Source organism: Hipposideros armiger, unplaced genomic scaffold, assembly GCF_001890085.2.
Source record: "Hipposideros armiger isolate ML-2016 unplaced genomic scaffold, ASM189008v1 scaffold_94, whole genome shotgun sequence".
In the NCBI taxonomy this organism is placed as follows: domain Eukaryota; kingdom Metazoa; phylum Chordata; class Mammalia; order Chiroptera; family Hipposideridae; genus Hipposideros; species Hipposideros armiger.
Genome location: NW_017731444.1, coordinates 3,236,529 through 3,246,302, shown reverse-complemented (window position 1 = coordinate 3,246,302; position 9,774 = coordinate 3,236,529).

Here is a 9,774-nt window from a genome sequence, read left to right as displayed (position 1 = left end):
GAGCTGTTGTTCAGCATCTTAGCTGTAGAGGGCAGTGTCACTGGCCCTCATATGTGAGATCTGAACCGGGGCCCTCTGGGGTCCCAAGCCAGCTCTTAACCAATGCGCCACTTGGCCGGCCCGCCACTCATCTTTCGAAGTGTCATTTATTTCTTTTGCTCATTAAAAAAAAAACCTGATTTTAGAATAATTGTATATTCACATGCAGTCATAAGAAATACAGTAAGTCCCCGACTTATGAACGAGTTCCGTTCTGGGAGAACATTTGTAAGTCAGATTTGTTCGTAAGTCCAACAAAGTGAGTCTTTGCGCTTCCTAGCAGTCCCCTTCACATCACCACTGCTTTTCCTCTTGCTTCCGGACACCCTGGACTCTGATTGAGCACTGTACTACTGTACACTATCGCACTGTACAGTAAGCACACAGCAGCACAATTGTGACAGTGTCCGGCAGACACGTGAGCTACTTCCGCGATTTGTTCGCATCTACGAATGTTTGTAATGTGAGATCCACAGGTACCTGTGAAAGTTCGCAACTCGAATGTTTGTAAGTCGGGAACTTACTGTAGTAGAGAGAAACCCCTTATATTCTTTACCCAGTTTCCCTAATGGTAGCATCTCGCACAACTACAGCACAATATTACCACAAGATTTCATATCAAATTCAGATCTCACCTGATTGGCATGCACCCATCTGTGTCTGTGTGTTCAGTTCTATGCAATTTTATCACGTGATAAAATAGATGCCTGTAACCACTGTCATAATGGAGACACAAAACAGCTCCATCACTAGAATCCCTCCTGCTACCCTTGCCTCTTTTGTCCATTTCTTTTAATTTGGTTGCTTGTTTTCATGTTATTGAGTTTTAAGAGTTCTTTATATATTTTGAAAACCAGTCCTTTTTCAGTTATATGATTTACAGATATTTTCTCCAGTGTGTTTCTTGTCTTTTCACCCTATTAATGGTGTCTTTCAAAGAGCAGAAGTTTTAAATTTTGGTGAAGTCCAATTATCGGTTTTTAATTTTATGACTCATGCTTTTCTTGTCATATCTAAGAAATCTCTGCCTAACCCAAGATCACAAAGATTTTCTCCTATATTTTCCAGAAGTTGTATAATTTTAGGTTTTACATTTAGGTCTCCGATCCATTACACATAGGTGTTTCTTGAATATATTTTTAAACAGAAGTGTATTTGTGTACTACTTTGTGTAATAAAAAGCCAACTTGAAATGGTTAGTATACCTTCTTCTGGCCTGACTGCTTGTTGGTATGCGGTGGAATGTCAAAGATGTTTTGCAGACAAATAGGAGAGAAAGAAAGTTAAGGGACATTTAGTACCCTCAATTAACATATGTGTACATCCACCTCCCACCAGGTCCTTTGCTAACTACATTAAGACTATATTATGAAAATTTCCTGCTAGGTGCCTTAACAACACAAAGAAAGGCTGAGTTCTGCATTGGAGGAAATCTGAGGGGCTTCCTAGAGGAGGCAACTTCTCCCCTGGGCATTCTGTGTGGGAAAGGCACAAGGGGAAATGGCCTGAATGAAGGAAGACATGTGAGGGGCATGCATCTGAACAAACATAAAGCTTTGACACTTTGAAGAGAAACAGTTGGCTGTGGAATAGTTAAAAGGGCTGGGACTTGGGGTCCAACAGTATTGAAATCTTTGTTATACTGTATGACCTGGAGCAAGATGCTTCACCTCTCTGAGCCTTTTCATCCTCACTGGCAAAATGAAATTCCAACCTCCTTAGGTTACTGTGAAGAGTCATTGAGATTAGGGTCCCAAAGCACCTACCATGGTATTGGCACATAGTAGGTGCTCAATGAACTGTAGATAGGAATAGTGTCTGTTCAGTTTCAGGCCAGGACCCATTTGGTTGCAGTTTTACTTCTGCGGGGGTTTAGTGAGCCATGTGAGACCAGCTTTCAGACTCCCTGAAAAGTTCCCTTCACTATGCTCCCCTCAAACTTCCCAAGTGAAACAATGACATCCCCTCCCCCTGTACAGATACCCATCCTAGGCCTGTGGGAAAAAATTAGTTTCATTTCATTCCAGAAAATTTCCGGTACTCCCAGACATTGGTTTTTATCTCTTACATTTTTAAGGCCTGTTTATCTTATTGCCAAATAGGCATTTTTCTGGCCCTCTCTTTGGTAGTGTGAATTGAGTGAGCCTTTTTTCCTCCCAGTCCTACCTACCAGGTCATCTCAGGGAAACAGGCTCCTCTTTTGGTGGCCAGGAAGCTTGGAGGACTCATTAAATGAACCTCCATGGTCTCAACCCAGGGTTCATGCTAGTAGTCTCTTGAGAGGCTCTTTACACACACCTGGAACCGTCTGATTTTCACAGCTGCTCCTTGATGCGGACAGCAGCTGTACTGTTATGATGCACCACTTTACAGATGGGAATGCTGGGGCCCAGACAGAAAAAGGGACCAGCCTTTGACACCTTCAAGTCTTGGCTCTACCATTGACAAGCTGTGCCTCAGGTTCCTCATCTGTAAATTGGAGCTAATGTTTACTCCTCTTTGTAGAGTGGTTGTTGTGAGAGTGAAATGAGCTATGCCCCTGGTGGTGAATGGAAATGTCTTTTCATTATTTCTCAGACACCACATCTCATTTCTGCCTACAAGATCTCTCCTCGGACCTCTGGAGCTCAAGGCAAATGCTCTCATTTTCTAAGTGCTCACTCTGCGTTAAGTCCTGGTTCCAACTATTAACCTAAGATAGGTAGTGATATGATGTTCTCTTTACAGCTGAGGCCACTGGGGCCCAGAGAAGTTGAGTGGCTTGCTTCAGATCACACAGCTGGGATGTGGCATTGAACCTATGTGGTCTGGCTCCTGAGGCAGTGGCTGTGTGAGGCTGAAAGAGCTGTGTGCGTGTATGTCTACACTATGGAGTGCATCCTTGTTGACGTGTGTTCATGTCCAGCATGTTCCCACTGCCCCCCCTGGGAGTCTTGGCCTTGCCGGCTCCAGGGCGGGCCTGCCCTGTGCCACGTGACCTGCTCTGGCCCTGGCCCGGCAGCTGCTCCCCAGATGTGCCCACAGCGCGGTCTTCCAGCCGCCAGGCCGGCGCCTCTGGGCTGGGACTGCCGGAGCTGCGGGGGAGAGACCTTTGGCTCTGGCTGTCCACCCCCCCCCACCCCCCTTGTAACAGGAGACCACAAGCACCCCCCCTCCAAACTCAATCCCAGAACTGTGCGCTCAGCCAACACTGCCTCTCTGCCCATCACACTGAGAATAAACTCCAAACCCCTCCCCAGCCTGCAGGCCCTGCCTACCGCCACCAATGGCATCTCCTGCCCCAGCCTTTCTCACCCGCCACTGTCTCCTTTCCTAAACTAGCACGGTCCTACCTCAGGGCCTTTGCCTTGGCTTTTCCCTCAGCCCAGGACATTTATTCAGATCTTTAGAAGATTTCTCATTTTTCAAGTCTCAGGTCAAATGCCACCTCCTCAGAGGCCTTTTTAGAACTTCCAATTGGCTCTTCACTTTCTTTCACATTCCGCTGGTCTTAATTATTCATAGAATTTATTACCATCTAAATGATCTTTGTTTTCCTGGGGATTGTCCATCCTCCTCCACTCCCACGCCCTCCCCATGCTGTGAGCACTAAGAGGGCAAGAACCATGGCTCCTTTGGTCACTGCTGTGTCCCTAGATCTGAGCACAGGTCCTGGCCCAGAGAGGGTAAGTGACTTGCTCAAGGTCACACAGCATAGGACTTAGAATAAAGTAATATATACGGTAATATCTATTGAATTAATGACTTGTTAACTTATGGTCCTCAGTTTCCTCATGTGCAGAATGGGGACAAAATTTGACCTTAACCCACAGAGTTATGACATTGCAGTGTTTAGCACACAGAAATGGGAGCCAGAATAGATAGTTTTATAGCCTTCCAAGGGCCTCATTTTCCATGCCCCAAACCCAGCAGAAGGCTGTATATGGGTGCATAAGGGGTGTGAAGGCCTCAAGATCTGTGTCCTTAACAGGCTATGAAGCCTCTGCCAAGTCCCTTTCCTATTATGGACTACAGTTTCCCTATCTACAAAATGGGGACTGTCACCAGCTCTTCTTAAGGGTTTTCTGCTGGGCTCTTGGGTCATTTCAGGGAGTGTAATGGTCCAGGATTGGATCCACCTTTTGCCTCCCATCCTGTTTTCCAAAGAAGCCCCAGAACAATGGACAGGGAGGCTGGAGTCTGCCAGTCTGGGCCCCTCCCTGGGTTCCCTGCAGATGGAGGGGGTGGGGCCTTCCTGTGGCCTGACAAAGGACCACTGCTGCCCTGGGGTCTCAGGGGCCAAAGGGAAGAGCAGAATCAGGGCTCAGGGAGATCCCTTCCTCACTCAACACAGGACAAACCTGCAAGGGCTACACTCACCCACAGAGTCACACAAATGCGCACACCTACACAACCAGCACAGCACATGTATGTAAACTGACACAACTGATGCAAATGACTGACAGCAACATCTTCATACACACAATTAACAGAGCAGCCTGCCCAAACGCACAACACAGCAATACACCATTACATACAATCAACACACCAACCTCAAGGCACACAACCACAACCCAAATCTGCACAGCAAAAATACAGAGACTAAGGAGGCAACACATCCAAACACTTAATTGTCTCACCTAACAGAACCACGCTAAAGCAACACTCCACAATACCTTCAATAAACACAACACAGATACACACACCCTACAGCGCAACACACATTTACCAAACACAACATACACTTAAACCCATATCAGCACTGCTTACACCAAAATGTGGACATGCATGCCCACATCCTTAAAGAAAACAACCAAATGCAAACTGACAAAACAACTTCCTGTATGCAACTCCTCCCCACCATGCACATACAAACCAACACCTTCACCAGCTCAAAGACCCCATACCACCTCCCACCACCCCCAAAGTCTTTTTAAATGTAGACACCACACCACACCTCCCCCGCCCTCACCAACTCACACACACAATTCAGAATCCTGCAGAAGCCCCAAGGACACAAACCACTCAACTATACTCACCCAGACCCCAGGAACTCATGCCCAGGAATGCAGGCCTGGGCCCTGCCCAGGGCAGAGGTGTGGGAGCTGGTCTGACTCTGGCAGCAGCAGAGACTGACATGACCAGCCAGGTGCATCTCAAGTCAGGGCCCTCTGCAGAGTACAGTGGAGACCACCACTCATGCTGCAAGGCCCATGCAGGGCCGCTGATGTGGAACAAGGGAGACTAGGCGAGAGGCCTCTGGTGGGGGCTTCAGTGGTTTCTACTGTGCCTACTGGGGGATGGACAGGAGGCCTCTGAGCCCCCTACACCAGTGCTCAGCCTGGCTCTCTCTTGACTCACCTGCTCTCCCTTGACTCACCTGCCTCCCATACACCTGGCTCCCCGTCCTGCCCTGGGGCCCGGAACCCAGAACCAGCTGAGGGTGCATCTCTTAGGGCCTGCCTAGCTCCCTGCCCACCCCAAAGAGCCTGGAGCAGTCCCCACCCTCTCTGCTCACACCAACCCAAGTATCCTGTCACCAGGGGGTGGCACCTCCAGCTGCACCCTTGCCTCAGGTCACAGGCGTGGCTGTTACTCCTCAACTACTATCTACTATGACTCATGACAATCGTTTAAGTATTTTTAAAAGTCGTATTAGGTTTTGCTGAAGCAAAAACAAGGCTTCTCTGGTTAAAAGGAAGTTGACACCTGAGAAACAACAAGAAAGGGACCTCTTTCCTACAAGACAGGAGAGTGAGGTCTCTCAGAGAACCAAAGAGCCCTGGATTCACATCCAGTCCACTGCTTATGAGCTGTGTGAGTGTAAGTCACTTCATTTCCTCGTGTCTCAGTTTCCCCATCTGTGAAAGTGGGGATAGTATGAGTTCCCATCTCTATGAGGATTAAATGAGTTAAGTCACATAAAGAGCATAGAAGAGTGGTCAGCAAAGTCAGTATTCAATAGATATTAATTATTATTATTATTTTCTTTTTTCTTTTTTTTAAGGAGGGCACAGCTCAAAGTGGCCCATGCGGGGATCGAACCGGCAACCTTGTTGTTCAGAGCATGGGCTCTAACCAACTGAGCCACCTGGCCACCGCTAATCATGATTATTCTTACCGTGGTTATTCCACCTTTCCTGGAGGTAGCCCCTGTTAAACAATTGGGTATATGCTGCACCACTGAATTACAGAACTTCAGAATCACTAAATGTCAACCATTCCAGGAACAATCAGTGCACTCCTACTTTGTACAAGACACAGCAGTGACAAAACAAGAGGCAGGTTTGTGCTTCCAGGCAGCCACAGTCAGTTGGGAGTAACCAAATGGAAATAAACACCGCTGGCCAGGGGTTGGTTCTTGGGGACTCAGATGCCGTGATATGTGGACTACCGCCATCCTAAGAGGGTACTTTGTAGGAATTAGAAAGAGAAGCCCTTATTTTGAGTGAAAGAAATGTGCCTTCTAGGAGCATGCTCTGTAGCACCTTCATGCTCCCCACAGCCTGCTCAGCATGGTCCTTGCCTTGGGGAGCTCACAGTTTGGTGGGGGAGGCAGTCACCATCCAAGTTCCCAGTGCTGTGATGGGGAAGCACAAGGGGAGGAGTGGCCTGGGAGAGACCCTGGTCAGCTAAGGTAGGTCAGGGAGGCCTTCTTGGAGGAGGCAATATCCCAGCTGAGATGAGAAACGGTAAGGAAGGGCAAGGCGGATCCCAGCATTGACATCTGGAATGTATGCAGGACACAATTGCCACATCAAACTATAAAAACTTCAGTCCAATAATATAAAATGTGTTGGGGATGTGGGAAAGCAACCTTCATCCACTGCTGGTGAGTATGCAAACTGGTATGATCACTTGGGAACTCAATGTGGCAATGCTGAGTAAAAGTGACCGTCGAAACACCCTATGACCCAGCAATTCACTCTCAAGGATATTCCCTGAAAGTCCTGCACACAAGATGTGGAAGACATGGGCGAGAAACCGCAGCTGTGTCTACAGCAGCAACACGGAAAACCATCTACTTGTCTTAACAACAGAACAGGGAAATAAAATGACAGTGGAATAGTATACAGCAGGTAATAGGAAGAACTAGACCTGTGTTCTGCTGGATACCTGCAAAAATATGATGTTGCTTAGGGAAAATGCAGAATGGATTTTTTTTTAAAGTGTAAATTAAAAAACACAGAAAGGATGCTAATACATTTATGTGGATAGTAGATGTGCAAAAAAAGACATGGCCTGGAAGAAAACATGCCCAAGTCATGATGCTAATTGGGGGTGCAGGACGTGGCACAGTCTTGGAGCAAAGGGCAGGGGGCACTGGTGGCCAGAAGGCTAGCCTTATCCGTCAAGTTTTATTCTTTAGAGAAGATGGGTGGGGAGCCATTACAGCAAACCGCCCAAGGTTGTTAGCTCTGGGTGGTGGAAATATGGTCTTAGGAACACAGAATGCTACATTTCTCGATAATTTTTACATATCACAAGATAAAAAGTTAGGCTAGCAAGGAGAGACAAGGGAATTTCCAGGCAGAAGGGCCAGTTAAAAGTCTGGGGGCCAGAGACGGAGGGGTGAGCAGGGGAACCCCGGTGTCCGGTGTTGGAGGCCAAGGTGAGGCTGGGCAGGAGGCAGGTTGGCCAATCGGTCTTGGGGAGGAGGCACGAGGGGCTCCGGCCTCCCTTTGCCCGGGCAGCCCGGGAGGGGAGAAGTCCCGCACCCAGGCTTTGTTCCGGGCGCGCACCCCTCTGAAAGGCATTCCTGGGCGAGGTGCCCCGCCCCTTGGAGACGCCTAGCGGCTGGACCGGCCGCACCAGGCAGATGGGCGGCCCCAGCTTCCCGCGCTCGACCCGTGGGAACCGAGCCGGGCGGGCGGGGGCGGGGGCGCCCGGAACCGCCCTGGGGGAGCGGCGCACAGATGGGGCGGGGGCCGCGGGCGGCGGCAGATGGGTGCGAGGCCGGCCTGGGGCCGAGCGACAAAGGCTACGGGCAGATGTTCGAGGCCAGATGTTCGCGGGATGGGGGGGGGGAGGCTGGGAAAAATCAGCTTGCTCCCCCGCCGCCCTACCCCGGCGGCTGTTTGGGGCGGGCCGCGAACGAGGTGCGGTGGGTGTGCCCGCCGCCAGAGGCAACGGGGAACCGGGGAGCAGGGGACGGGGTCTAAGGGAGTCTCTGGCGGAAGAATTTTAACTCTTGGTGCCCGGCTACCCCAGCCCAACGGTCCTACCCTCTGGCTGTGAAGTACCAGAAAGACATCTCAGGAATCTGGTGTGAACGCCCCTCCCCCATGTGACCTCCTGCCCGCCGCCCTCTGTCAGCGCCCTGTTCTGCACGTGGAGGTGTCAGCGCACAAACCCGCCTGCACCACCACCACCACCACCACCACATCAGCAACGATGCTGGCTGACATTTATTAGACACTTAGCAGGGCTTTAAATCGTTATCTTACTTCACTTTCACAGCCATCCTAGGCAGAAGGTACTCTCAGCATCACTTTGAATTGAGGGACATTGAACATGGAGGTCTCAAATGTTAAGTGACTTGGGTGAAGGTCACAGCAACTATGTGGCAGGGCTAGCGTTGCAGTCAGGATTCTCAGAGCCTGTGGGTTTCCGTGTATCCCTCCTGTGTCTTCCTGTGTGCTAAGAGCTTTACAAACCTCACGCTATTCGGTCAACAAGTATTGGTGGAGCACCTGCTGTGGGCCTGGGTCTGGGCCAGCCCTGGGATATCACAGTGGACAGAACAGAAAGAAGTCTCTGCCCTGTGGAGCTGATGTTTGAGATAGCGGGCACATAATGAACAGGGTAAATGCAACATATATTATCTCACCTGGCGATAAGTATTATGGAGAAAAATTGGTCAGGAAAGGAGAGGGTAAGGAGGGCTGGGGTGGGAGGGGGTGGGTTGCAAGCGTAAATGGAGTTGGAGGCAGGTCAGCAAAGGCCTCTCTGAGAAGGTGATATTACAGTAAATAACTTGTTCTCTCATTACCTACAGCTATGGGGTGGTGGGGTGGGGGTGGGGAGATGTTCCAGGCAGAAGTCACAACCAGTGCAACAGTCCTGAGGCAGAAGTGTGTCTGGTGTGTTGAAAAGGCCAGTGTGACTTTAGCTGAGTAAGCAAGGAACAGGGTGCTAGGAAGTAAGGTCAGGGAGATATGGGGTGGGAGGGAGAGCATAGCTGGAACACACAGGGCACAGTGAGGGTTTGGGCTTTTATTCTGGGTGAGACAGGAGCCATGGGAGGGTTTTAAGCAGAGGAGGATAGTGACCTGACTTATTGTGCTGAATCTCAATGACCTGCCTTGTGTTTCTCCATTTGCATAATGACAGCAGTTCCTTTCAAGTTTCTTTTTCTTTTCTTTTTTTTTAAAGGTTGTATTGGGGAATTTGGGAAGGAACAGTCTTGGGGAATTGGGGAAGGGGAACATTGTGTTTTTCCCATCAGCTCCAAGTCAAGTTGTTGTCCTTCAATCTTAGTTGTGGAGGGCGCAAGCTCAGCTCCAAGTCCAGTCGCCGTTTTCAGTCTAATTGCCAGGGAGCAGGGGGAGGTGCGCAGCCCACCATCCCATGTGGGAGTTGAACTGGCAACCTTGTTGTTAAGAGCACACACTCTCAGGGCTGGCCAAGTGGCTCAGTTGGTTAAGAGCTCACTCAAGAGTATGAGCTCTGAGCAACAACGGTTTGAGTCCCGGCCCAAGCTGAGCTGTCACTGAGCTGCCAACAGGTGGCAGGATGGCTCAGCTAAAAAAAAAA